This window comes from Tachyglossus aculeatus, chromosome 9, assembly GCF_015852505.1.
Source record: "Tachyglossus aculeatus isolate mTacAcu1 chromosome 9, mTacAcu1.pri, whole genome shotgun sequence".
NCBI lineage: Eukaryota > Metazoa > Chordata > Mammalia > Monotremata > Tachyglossidae > Tachyglossus > Tachyglossus aculeatus.
Genome location: NC_052074.1, coordinates 37,266,578 through 37,278,665, shown reverse-complemented (window position 1 = coordinate 37,278,665; position 12,088 = coordinate 37,266,578). Strand labels below are relative to the sequence as shown.

The following is a 12,088-nucleotide window of genomic DNA, read 5'->3' as shown; positions in this document are numbered from 1 at the left end:
TGTCAGGCACTGTGCTAAGTCAGGATGGACACAGTCCGTGTCCCATACAGGGCTCATAGTCATCATCACCATTTTACAGATGAGATAACTGAGGCACGGAGAAGTTTAGTGACTTCCCCGGGTCACACAAAAGACATGGGTGGAGCCACGATTAGAACCCAGGTCCTTCTGACTCCCGGGCCTGTGCTCTATCCACTAGGCCACCCTGCTTCTGCACAAAGTAAGCACTCAATAATTACCACTGAGTGACTGCGCTTAGTACAGTGCTCTGCACACAGTAAGCGCTCAATAAATACGATTGATGATGCACTCTACTGCCTGAGACAGTGATCTTGGTGGGAGGGGAGGAGTTGGAGGGAGGGGACCCGGCTTACTAGTGTTCGGTCAAAGGAGAGTTACTTTTCAGGGCTTCTTCCAAAGAAACACTGCCGTGGGGAACATCTCCAAAAAGCCACTTTCTTTTAACAAAAAGAGGTCCAGTTGAGTTTATCCAGCTCAGAAAGAATGCCAGATCAAACCAGACCAGACTTGGCAGCAGGGTGAGGCCCTTTAGCAGGAAGCTGCCTGGCACGGAATGGATGGAGGGGGACCGGACGCCCGCCCGTTCCCCTACTAGCAATGCCCGGGGGCAGCCCAACAGTGACTGCTCCACTCGTGGCAGTGTGGTCCAGCAGAGAGAGCTCGGAACAATCAATCAATCAATCAATCGTATCTATTGAGCGCTTACTGCGTGCAGAGCACTGTACTAAGCGCTTGGGAAGTACAAGTTGGCAACAAGAATCAGGAGACCCAAATTCTTGACCCAGCTCCCCCCGAGTCTGCAGTGTGACTACAGGCAAGTCACTTCACCTCTCTGGGCCTCGGTTTCCTCAAAAACAAATGGGAACAAGATATCTGTTCTCCTTCCCTCGTTGACTTTGAGCCCAGTGTGATGCAGGGATTGGGCCTTATCTGAGTATCTTACAACTCCCCCCAGCATTTTGCACAGTGCTTGACCCACTGTAAGCACTCAATGCCATCACGACTGCAATGCTAGACCGCTTTCTTATAGACAAGAAAATCCTGAAACGCGATGAAACCAAAAACCCTTTTCAAAGAAGCGAAACTTTGCAGATACAACAAAAAGTCAATCAATCAGCAAGAGATCCACATTCTTTTAATAAAAATCCCCCTAAACTTCAAACTTGAGGAAGAATACACAAGTGAGGTGTCTGAATCAGGACTCCACGAGGTTTTTCCCAGGGCGCCTCGGCCAGGTATGTCCTAAGTGCTTGGCACATAGTAAGCGCTTAATAAATACCATTAAAAAAAAGGACCCCAAATGTATTCGCACAAGAATTCTTATATAATTTGCAGGTAAACTCTACTACTGCCAAAGAACTACTTGATATTACTTGTCTTCTTGCACACAAACACCTGGCACACACTTTAACCTTGCCCAAAGTATACCTGCTGAACCCCAGCTTCCAGAGCTGGAAGAAGAAAATCCCAAATCATAACCTCTGACACCAAAAACTGACAGGTTTCGCTTATACTGGCCGGGTTCTGCTGTGGTGAGGGAACTGGGCCTGGATTGTTGGTGGGAAGCCATTCTTGAACCTACATGCCCACAGTGCCTACTGTGAGGGTGGGGATTTCTCACCCGTGCCCTTTGGGAAGCTCCCCAGGATGTCTTGAGCCTCCACTTATGGCCATCTTGGATTTTCCAGGTGGGCCTAGAACCAGCATGGAAAAAATCCAACATGAAGGCCCAAAGGAAATGACAGTGAGGTGGAGCAAGGGAGGGAGAAAAACTGGAGATGAACCCTCAGGCTGCTATCTAATTAATATTTCAGGAGCCCCCATGCTAAAAACCACAGATTCAGGCAATGCCGTTCAAGATTTTCCTCTAGACTGCACGCTACTTGGAGCCGGCGATCATCTCTATCAATTCCATTGTAACGCCCTCTCCCAAGCACGTAGTACAATGTTCCGCACACATTAAGCCCTCAATAAATACCATTTATTGATTGAAAAATCTTACAGAGATCAAATGAATGGGCTTTTTCTTTTACTAAGCAAGTTGCATTTAACTGCATGAACATCCCCTGATTTGAAATCTCACAATTCACACTTATCAAAGTGGTCACCCCACACGCTGACTAGCAAACTAACAACAAAAGTTGCCAACCACCAGGTGTAACCTGAGATCGGAAAGGTTCTCCTAAGCCCCCCCACCTTCAAACAAATTCTGATTCCTAAAAGCCAAAGTTACACTTTCAATAAACGGTATCTGAATGCTCACCCTGTGCAGAGCACTGTACTAAGCCCTTGGGAGGGTACAACAGTCCTCTAGACTGTAAACTCATTATGGGCAGGGAACGTATCTGATAATTCTGTTGCATGGTACTCTCCCAAGTGCTCAGTACAGTGCTCTGAACATAGTAAGAGCTCAGTAAAAAAAATTAATTGATTAGTAGACATGGTCCCGGGTCACAAGGTCTTCACAATCTAGTGGAAGAATCAGATGTTAAAAAAAATTAGAGGAAGGGGAAGCAACAGGGTTTTAAGATGTGGACATAAATGCTGTGGGGGACAAGGAGTGATAAACTCATTATGGGCAGGGAACGTATCTGATAATTCTGTTGCATGGTACTCTCCCAAGTGCTCAGTACAGTGCTCTGAACATAGTAAGAGCTCAGTAAAAAAAATTAATTGATTAGTAGACATGGTCCCGGGTCACAAGGTCTTCACAATCTAGTGGAAGAATCAGATGTTAAAAAAAATTAGAGGAAGGGGAAGCAACAGGGTTTTAAGATGTGGACATAAATGCTGTGGGGGACAAGGAGTGATAACTCCATTGCACTGCAAAACTGCAAGTCCCTAAGGAAAGAAGAGTAAAGTACACATGTAGGTGTTTTAATCATGTTCAGATCATACCATCAAGCCTCTACAAACAGAAAACTGAAAACAGCATGAACAGAAAGAACTGAACCCAAAAGAAAAGAAAGCTCCCTGTGGGCAGGGAACCTGTCTTCCAACTGTCTTCCAACTCTACTGCATTGAACTCTCCCAAGCACTTAGTACAGTGCTCTGCACACAATGAGCACTCAATATATACCACGGATTGAAAGAGGGCACCCTCCAGATTCTGGCCTTCCTTCTGAAGAGGCAAAATTCCTCTAGGGCAAAAATGTTCACGGATTGCAAAACGGTAGTTTTGCAAGAACCACTCTACTAACGTGATTGGAGGTCGAGGAGTAAGATGATATGTAGCCAACATCCCAAAAGAGCATCAAACTCCCTTATGGCACACTTTAAAATAAACACTGACCCAAGTAGAGGAAAGGGGAGACAAGGCAAGATGTGGCAAGTAATTGGGAAAATCAGGAGGAGGGAGAAGATGGGCTGTCACTGCCCCAAGCACTGGACGTTATCTTGGGTAGGGGAGGAAAGTGAGGAAGAGGGAGGTTCATTTCAGTTAAGGGGCATCGGGGAGAGAGAAGAGGCCCTGGGGATCAGGGCCTAGAGAAGCAGCGTGGCCTGGTGGAAAGAGCCCGGGCTTGGGAGTCAGAGGTCGTGGGTTTTAATCCTGCTCTGCCACTTAATAATAATGGCATTTATTAAGTGCTTACTGTGTGCAAAGCACCATTCTTGTCGGCTGCGTGAATTTGGGCGAGCCATTTAACTTCTCTGTGCCTCGGTGACCTCATCTGTAAAATGGGGATTAAGACTGTGAGCCCCACGCGGGGCCAACCTGGTAACCTCGTATCTACCCCAGCGCTTGGCACATAGTAAGCGCTTAACAAACACCATAATTGATGAATGAGTCGTTTGGGCGTGACTTGTGTGGGGGGAGCTGGTGGGGGGGTCCGGGCGGGGTCGTGGAGGGCCCATTTCTGTTGGAGATCTGGGGGGGGTCTTTTAGACTGTGAGCCCACTGTTGGGTAGGGACCATCTCTATATGTTGCCAACTTGGACTTCCCAAGCGCTCTGTACAGTGCTCTGCACACAGTAAGCGCTCGATAAATACGACTGACTGATTGACTGACGTCATCATCATCATCAATTGTATTTATTGAGCGCTTACTATGTGCAGAGCACTGGACTAAGCGCTTGGGCAGTACAAATTGGCAACATAGAGAGACAGTCCCTACCCAACAGTGGGCTCACAGTCTAAAAGGGGGAGACAGAGAACAAAACCAAACATACTAACAAAATAAAATAAATAGAATAGATAGGTACAAGTAAAATAAATAAATAAATAAATAAATAGGGCAATAAATCTGTACAAACATATATACATATATACAGGTGCTGTGGGGAAGGGAAGGAAGATGGGGGGGATGGAGAGGGGGACGAGGGGGAGAGGAAGGAAGGGGCTCAGTCTAGGAAGAGCACTGTACTAAGCGCTTGGGAAGTACAAATTGGCAACATATAGAGACAGTCCCTACCCAACAGTGGGCTCACAGTCTAAAAGGGGGAGACAGAGAACAAAACCAACCATACTAACAAAATAAAATAGATAGAATAAATAGGTACAAGTAAAATAAATAAATAAATAGGGCTGTACTAAGCGCTTGGGAAGTACAAATTGGCAACACAGAGAGACAGTCCCTACCCAACAGTGGGCTCATAGTCTAAAAGGGGGAGACGGAGAACAAAACCAAACATACTAACAAAATAAAATAAATAGAATAGATAGGTATAAGTAAAATAAATAAATAGGGTAATAAATATGTACAAACATATATACATATATACAGGTGCTGTGGGGAAGGGAAGGAGGTAAGGTGGAGGGGGATGGAGAGGGGGACGAGGGGGAGAGGAAGGAAGGGGCTCAGTCTGGGAAGGCCTCCTGGAGGAGGTGAGCTCTCAGCAGGGATGGAAGGCAGGGACAGCCTTTTAGACTGTGAGCCCACTGTTGGGTAGGGACCGTCTCTATAGGTTGCCAACTTGGACTTCCCAAGCGCTCAGTCCAGTGCTCTGCACACAGTGAGCGCTCGATAAATACGATTGAGTGATTGATTGACAGACAGGGCCCCACGGCGGGGGAGGGCCAGGATCGTGTGTGTGAGAGAGAGGGGATCTCCGGGGGAATCAATCGATCAATCGCATTTATTGAGCGCTTACTGTGCGCAGAGCACTGGACTAAGCGCTTGGGAAGTACAAACTGGCGGCACAGAGAGACGGTCCCTACCCACCAGCGGGGGAAGGAGGGAGGGCGGGGAGCGGAAGCCGACGCGGGGCGCGGCCCACACGGCCTTACCGGGGCGCGGGACCGGCGGCGGCGGCGGCGGTTTCCATGGCGACGGCGGACGGGCCGGGAGACCCCGGGGGCGGAGGAGGAGGCGGTGGAGGAGGCGGTGGCGGCGGCGGCGGCGGCGGCGAGTCCGGGCGGGCTCCCGGGCCGAGCCGCATCTCCCTCCCCGTCTCCTGCCCCCTCCCTCCCCCCGGATCCCAAACGGCGGCCCCTCCTCAGCCCGCGCCCCCTCCTCAGCCCGCGGCCCCTCCTCAGCCTCCTCCGTCTCCGCCGCCGCCGGCCCCTCAGCGCGACCTCCGGCTTCCTAGTCGCGGCTCCAGCCCCAGCCGGCCACGGCGCATGCGCCGGCCCCGCCCCGCCCCTCGCCGTCCCCCAGCCCGGCGGCCGTTTCCGGAAAGCCGGGTGGGAGGGGGCAGGGAGCATGCGCGCGCACCCGGACGCTCCCGCTCCATCCGACGCCGGGGAATCCAGCGCACCGGGCTTTGGCGGCGGCCGGGGCGCCGCACCCCACGCCGGGGGAGGCCGTCCGGGCTCCGGGCTTTGCGGGCAGCCGGGAACGCGCAGCGCCGCGGGGGGGCGGGGCAATCAATCCATCAATCAATCAATAATAATAATAATAATAATAATAATAATTGGCATTTGTTAAGCGCTTACTATGTGCAGAGCAGCGTGGCTCAGTGGAAAGAGCCCGGGCTTTGGAGTCAGAGGTCGTGGGTTCGAGTCCCGGCCCCCGCCACTTGTCAGCTGTGTGACTTTGGGCAAGCCACTTGACTTCTCTGTGCCTCAGTTACCTCATCTGGAAAATGGGGATTAAGACTGTGAGTGCCCCGGGACAACTTGATCACCTTGTTTCCTCCCTAGCGCTTAGAACAGTGCTTTGCACATAGTAAGCGCTTAACAAATGCCATCGTTATTATTATTATTATTATTCTAAGCGCTGGGGAGGATACAGGGTGATCAGGCTGTCCCACGTGGGGCTCACAGTCTTAACCCCCATTTTACAGATGAGGTAACTGAGGCCCAGAGAAGTGAAGTGACTTGCCCAAGATCACACAGCAGACAGGTGGTGGAGTCGGGATTCGAACCCATGACCTCTGACTCCAAAGCCCGGGCTCTTTCCACTGAGCCACGCTGCTTCTCTATCGTATTGATTGAGCGCTTACTGCGTGCAGAGCGCTGGACTAAGCGCTTGGGCAGTCCAAGTTGGCAACGCATAGAGACGGTCCCCACCCAACAGCGGGCTCACAGTCTAAAAAGGGGTAGACGGAGAACAGAACCAAACATACTAACAAGATAAAATAAATAGAATCATCATCAATCGTATTTATTGAGCGCTTACTATGTGCAGAGCACTGGACTAAGCGCTTGGGAAGTCCAAGTTGGCAACACGTAGAGACGGTCCCTACCCAACAGCGGGCTCACAGTCTAAAAGGGGGAGACGGAGAACAGAACCAAACATACTAACAAAATAAAATAAATAGAATAGATATGCACAAGTAAAATAAATAAATAAATAGAGTAATAAATATGTGCAAACAGATATACATATATACAGGTGCTGTGGGAAAGGGAAGGAGGTAAGACGGGGGGGATGGCCCCAAAACAATAATAAAAGGCATCACGATGCTATTTTCATTCATTCATTCATTCGATCGTATTTATTGAGCGCTTACTGCGTGCAGAGCACTGGACTAAGCGCTTGGGAAGTCCAAGTTGGTGACATATAGAGACGGTCAATCAATCAATCATCAATAATAATAATAATAATAATAATGATGGCATTTGTTAAGCGCTTACTATGTGCAAAGCACTGTTCTAAGCGCTGGGGGGGGCGGATACAAGGTGATCAGGTTGTCCCACGCGGGGCTCACAGTCTTAATCCCCGTTTTACAGATGAGGGAACTGAGGCTCAGAGAAGCGAAGTGACTTGATGATGATGATGGCATTTATTAAGCGCTTACTATGTGCAAAGCACTGTTCTAAGCGCTGGGGGGATACAAAGTGATGAGGTTGTCCCACGTGGGGCTCACAGTCTTCATTCCCATTTTCCAGATGAGGGAACTGAGGCCCAGAGAAGCGAAGTGACTTGCCCAAAGTCACACAGCTGACAAGTGGCGGAGCCGGGATTTGAACCCACGACCTCTGACTCCAAAGCCCGGGCTCTTTCCACTGAGCCACACTCCTTCTCGTAATAATAATGATGGCATTTGTTAAGCGCTTACTATGTGCAAAGCACTGTTCCGCGCTGGGGGGGATACAAGGTGATCAGGTTGTCCCAGGTATCCCAATCGTATTTATTGAGCGCTTACTGCGCGCAGAGCACTGGACTAAGCGCTTGGGAAGTAGAAGTTGGCAACATATAGAGACGGTCCCTACCCAACAGCGGGCTCGCAGTCTAGAAGGGGGAGACAGACAACAAAACAAAACGTATTAGCAAAATAAAATAAATATGTACAAATAAAATAAATAGAGTAATAAATGCGTACAAACATATATGCATATACACTGGTGCTGTGGGGAGGGGAAGGAGGTAAGCGGGGGGGATTCATTCATTCATTCAATCTTATTTATTGAGCGTTTACTGCGTGCAGAGCACTGGACTAAGCGCTTGGGAAGTACAATTTGGCAACATATAGAGACGGTCCCTACCCAACAGCGGGCTCACAGTCTGGAAGGGGAAGACAGAGAACAAAACAAAACATATTAGCAAAATAAAATAGAGTAAATATGTACAAGTAAAATAAATAAATAAATAAATACAGTAATAAATGCATACAAACATATACATATATACTGGTGCTGTGGGGAGGGGAAGGAGGTAAGGCGGGGGGGGATTCATTCATTCATTCAATCGTATTTATTGAGTGCTTACTGTGTGCAGAGAGCACTGTACTAAGCGCTTGGGAAGTCCAAGTTGGCAACATATAGAGACAGTCCCTACCCAACAGTAGGCTCACAGTCTAGAAGGTGGAGACAGAGAACAAAACAAAACATATTAACAAAATAAAATAAATAGAATAAATATGTACAAGTAAAATAGAGTAATAAATACGTACAAACATATATACATACATATATGTATATATATATTATATATATACAGGGATGGGGAGGGGGAGGAGGGGGAGAGGAAGGAGGGGGCTCAGTCTGGGAAGGCTTCCTGGAGGAGGTGAGCTCTCAGTAGGGCTTTGAATTTGTTAAGCCTGTACTATGGGCCAAGCACTGTTCTAAGCACTGGGGTAGATACAAAGTAATCAGGTTGCCCCACGTGGGGCTCACCGTCTTCATCCCCATTTTACAAATAAGGTAACTGAGGCACAGAAAATAATAATAATAATGGTATTTGATAAGCACTTACTATGTGCCAAGCACTGTTCTAAGTACTAGGGTAGATACAAGGTAATCAGGTTGTCCCACGTGGCGTTCACAGTCTTCATTCCCCTTTTACAAATGAGGTCACTGAGGCACAGAAAATAATAATAATGATGGTATTTGATAATAATAATAATGATGGCATGTATTAAGCGCTTACTATGTGCAAAACACTGTTCTAAGCGCTGGGGAGGATATAAGGCAATCAGGTTGTCCCACGGGGGGCTCACAATCTTCATCCCCATTTTACAGATGAGGTCACTGAGGCACAAAGAAGTTAAGTGACTTGCCCAAAGTCACACAGCTGACAATTAGCACTTACTATGTGCCATGCACTGTTCTAAGCGCTAGACTAGATACAAGGTAATCAGGTTGTCGTCCCTCTTGGGGCTCACAGTCTTAATCTCCATTTTACAGATGAGGGAACTAAGGCACAGAGAAGTTAAATGGCTTGCCCAAGGTCACACAGCAGACAAGTGGCAGAGTCAGAATTAGAACCCATGACCTTCTGAATCCCAAACCCCGTGCTCTTGCCGCTAAACCACACTGCTTCTCAAGGCAGGGAGTGGAATGGGGAAGAGGAAAAAACTGGAGTGGGGTTAGAATTAAAAGGCTAGCAACAACAACCACATCCTCCAAACCTCCTCGATCCCTTCCACCTTGACTACTGCAACAGCCTCGTCGCTGACCTCTCCGCATCCTGTCTGTCCCCTCTCCAATTCACACTTCACTCTGCTGCCCGAATCGTTTTTCCGAAAAATGGTTCAGTTCACATCTCCCCACTCCTAAAAACCTCCAGGGGTTGCCCATTCAACTCCACGACAAACAAAAACTTTAAAGCACTCAATCAGCACTCCCCCTCCTCCCTTACCTCGCTCTGCTTTCCTACAACCCAGCATCGGTTCCTCTAAGGCCAATCTACTGACTGTACCTCCATCTCGCCTATGCCGCCAGCCCCCTCGACCACACCTTCCCTATTAATCAATCAATCGATTGTATTCATCGAATGCTTACTGTGTGCAAAGCACTGTACTAAACCCTTGGGAGAGAGCAAATCAACAGAGTTGGTAGGCTTGTTCCATACCCCCAAGGAACCTGCAATGGAGGGGGAGACAGACATTAATTACAGATAGGTACATATCTGGGGCTGAGAGCAAGGTCTTTAAGTACGTGAGGAGTGAATACAGATCCAAGTGCAAGGGTGACACAGAAAGGAGATCCCTTTGAAGTCCATATCAATGACCTCTACCACCCACTCTAATAATAATAATAATAGTGGTATTTGTTAAGCGCTCACTGTGTGCCAGGGACTGTACTAAGCACTGGGGAAGATACTAGGTTAATTAGGTTGGTCACAGTCCCTGTCCCACATGGGGCTCACACTCTTAATCGCCATTTTACGAATGAGGGAACCGAGGCCCAGAGAAGTGAAGTGACTTGCCCAAGGTCACAAAGCAGACAAGTGGCGTAGGTAGGATTAGAACCCAGGTCCTTCTGATTCCCACGCCCATACTCTATTCAGTAAGCCATGCTGCTTCTCAAGGGTGTCTACTGACCCCCAGCCTCCACCTCCAACTTTTTCAGCCATTTTAATCCCTTTCTCACATTCCTTCTCTCTTTCTTCATCACTGCACTGATATTCTGGAACTTCAATATCCATTTGGATGTTACTGACCATGCTTCCATCTCCCACTTAATACAATTCCTCAACTCCGCTGACCTCCTGCTCCACCCCACCTCACCCGATCACCAGTGTGTCCAAACCCTGGACATGCCCTCAACCTCATCATCTTTAGTCACTGTAAAATCTCTACCCTCAAACAGCTCTGAAATCCCTCTATCTGACCACAACTTCCTCACCTACCTTCTCTCCCACACACCCCCGCCCCACAAATCTGTCCTGTTCCTCCACAGAGACCTCCGATTTTTGGGCCCATCCAATCTTCTCAAGTTATCATGCCGCATTTAGTCTCCATACTCAAACTACATTCCCTTAATGACCAAATTGATGTCCTTAACATCACCCTCTCTATTGAACTCAACTCACTTGCTCCTCTATCCCTTTGTCTATCTCGCACGGCTAACCCACAGCCCTGGATCACCTCCACAGTTCACTTCCTTCACTCCTATGCACAAGTCACAGAGCACTGCTGGTGGAAATACTGATATCAGGCCAACCTCGTCCACCTCAATTTCAACCTTGCCCACTTTAACTCTGCCCACTTCTCTGACAAGCAATATCATCTCTCCATCCTTATTGGCCCCCATGTACATTGACCTCCTTAGTTATTTTAGGTATTTAACTCCCTCCTTAACCCACTTCCCCCATCTCTTGCCCCAGTGGCCTGGCCAGGTACTTTATTAAGAAAACCGAAACCATTAGGCATAATCTCCCTAAAATCTCCCCTGCTCCTCTTCAGTCTTTCCCTCCCTCCCTCCCACTGCCCTTTCTTCAACTCTCCCATCTTTCCCAGTAGTATCTCAAGAAGAGATATCCTTCCTCCTCTCAAAATCTATCCCCTCCACCTGCATCTCTGGCCCCATCCCTTTGCACCTCATCAAAGCACTTACCCCACCCTCCCTTCTTCCCTCCCTGACTGCCGTCTTCAACTCTTCATTGTCCAATAGCTTTTTCCCCACTGCTAAAAACATGCTCATGTCTCTTCTGGCCTAAAAAAAACTTCCCCTGACCCCCATGGCTCCCTCTAGTTATTGCCCCATATCCCTCCTGCCATTCCTCTCCAAACTCCTCGATCAAGTTATCTACACCTGCCGCCTCCACTTCCTCTCCTCCGATTCTTTCCTCGACCCCTTCCTATCTGGCTTCCGTCCCCTTCACTCCACAGAAACTTCCTTCTCAAACGTCACTAATGATTTCTGTCTTGCCAAACCCAACAAAATCTACTTTATCCTAATCCTCCTTGACCTCTCAGTTGCCTTCAACACTGTTCAACCCCCTTCTGCTGGAAGCATTACCCACTTTGGCTTCACTGACACTGTCCTCTCCCGGTTCTCCTTCTATCTCTCTGGCCGCTCTTTCTCAGTCTCCTTTGCAGGCTCCTCCTCTGCCTCCCACCTGCTCAGTTCTGGATCCCTTGGAGAACTTATTCACTCCGGTGGCTTCAACTACCATTTCCATGTGGATGACTCCTAAATTTACATCTCCAATCCTGATCTCTTTCCCTCTCTGCAGTCCCGTGTTTCCTCCTGCTTTCAGGACATCTCTACTGAGATGTCCCACTGACACCTCAAGCTTAAATATGTTCAAAACAGAACTCCTTATCTTCCCACCCAAATCCTGTCCTCCCTCTGACTTTCCCACAATCCTCCCTTTCTCACAAACCCATAACCTTGGTGTTGGCCTCAACTCATCTGTCTCATTCAACCCACGTATTCAGTCTATCACCAAATCCTGTCAGTTCAACCTTCAAAACACCGCTAAAATCCATCCTTTCCTCTCCATCCAAACTTTTA

General features: G+C 48.3%; 1 protein-coding gene across 1 annotated transcript in view; it reads right to left on the bottom strand.

Annotated features, from left to right (window-relative positions):
• SPOPL (speckle type BTB/POZ protein like) overlaps positions 1–5,289 on the bottom strand; it is a 39,027-nt gene extending 33,738 nt beyond the window's left edge. Inside the window, exon 1 of the mRNA XM_038751215.1 lies at positions 5,249–5,289. The gene's annotated coding sequence lies outside the window, so the exon portion shown is untranslated. The remainder of the gene's footprint in view (positions 1–5,248) is intronic.
• Positions 5,290–12,088: the final 6,799 nt, after the last annotated feature.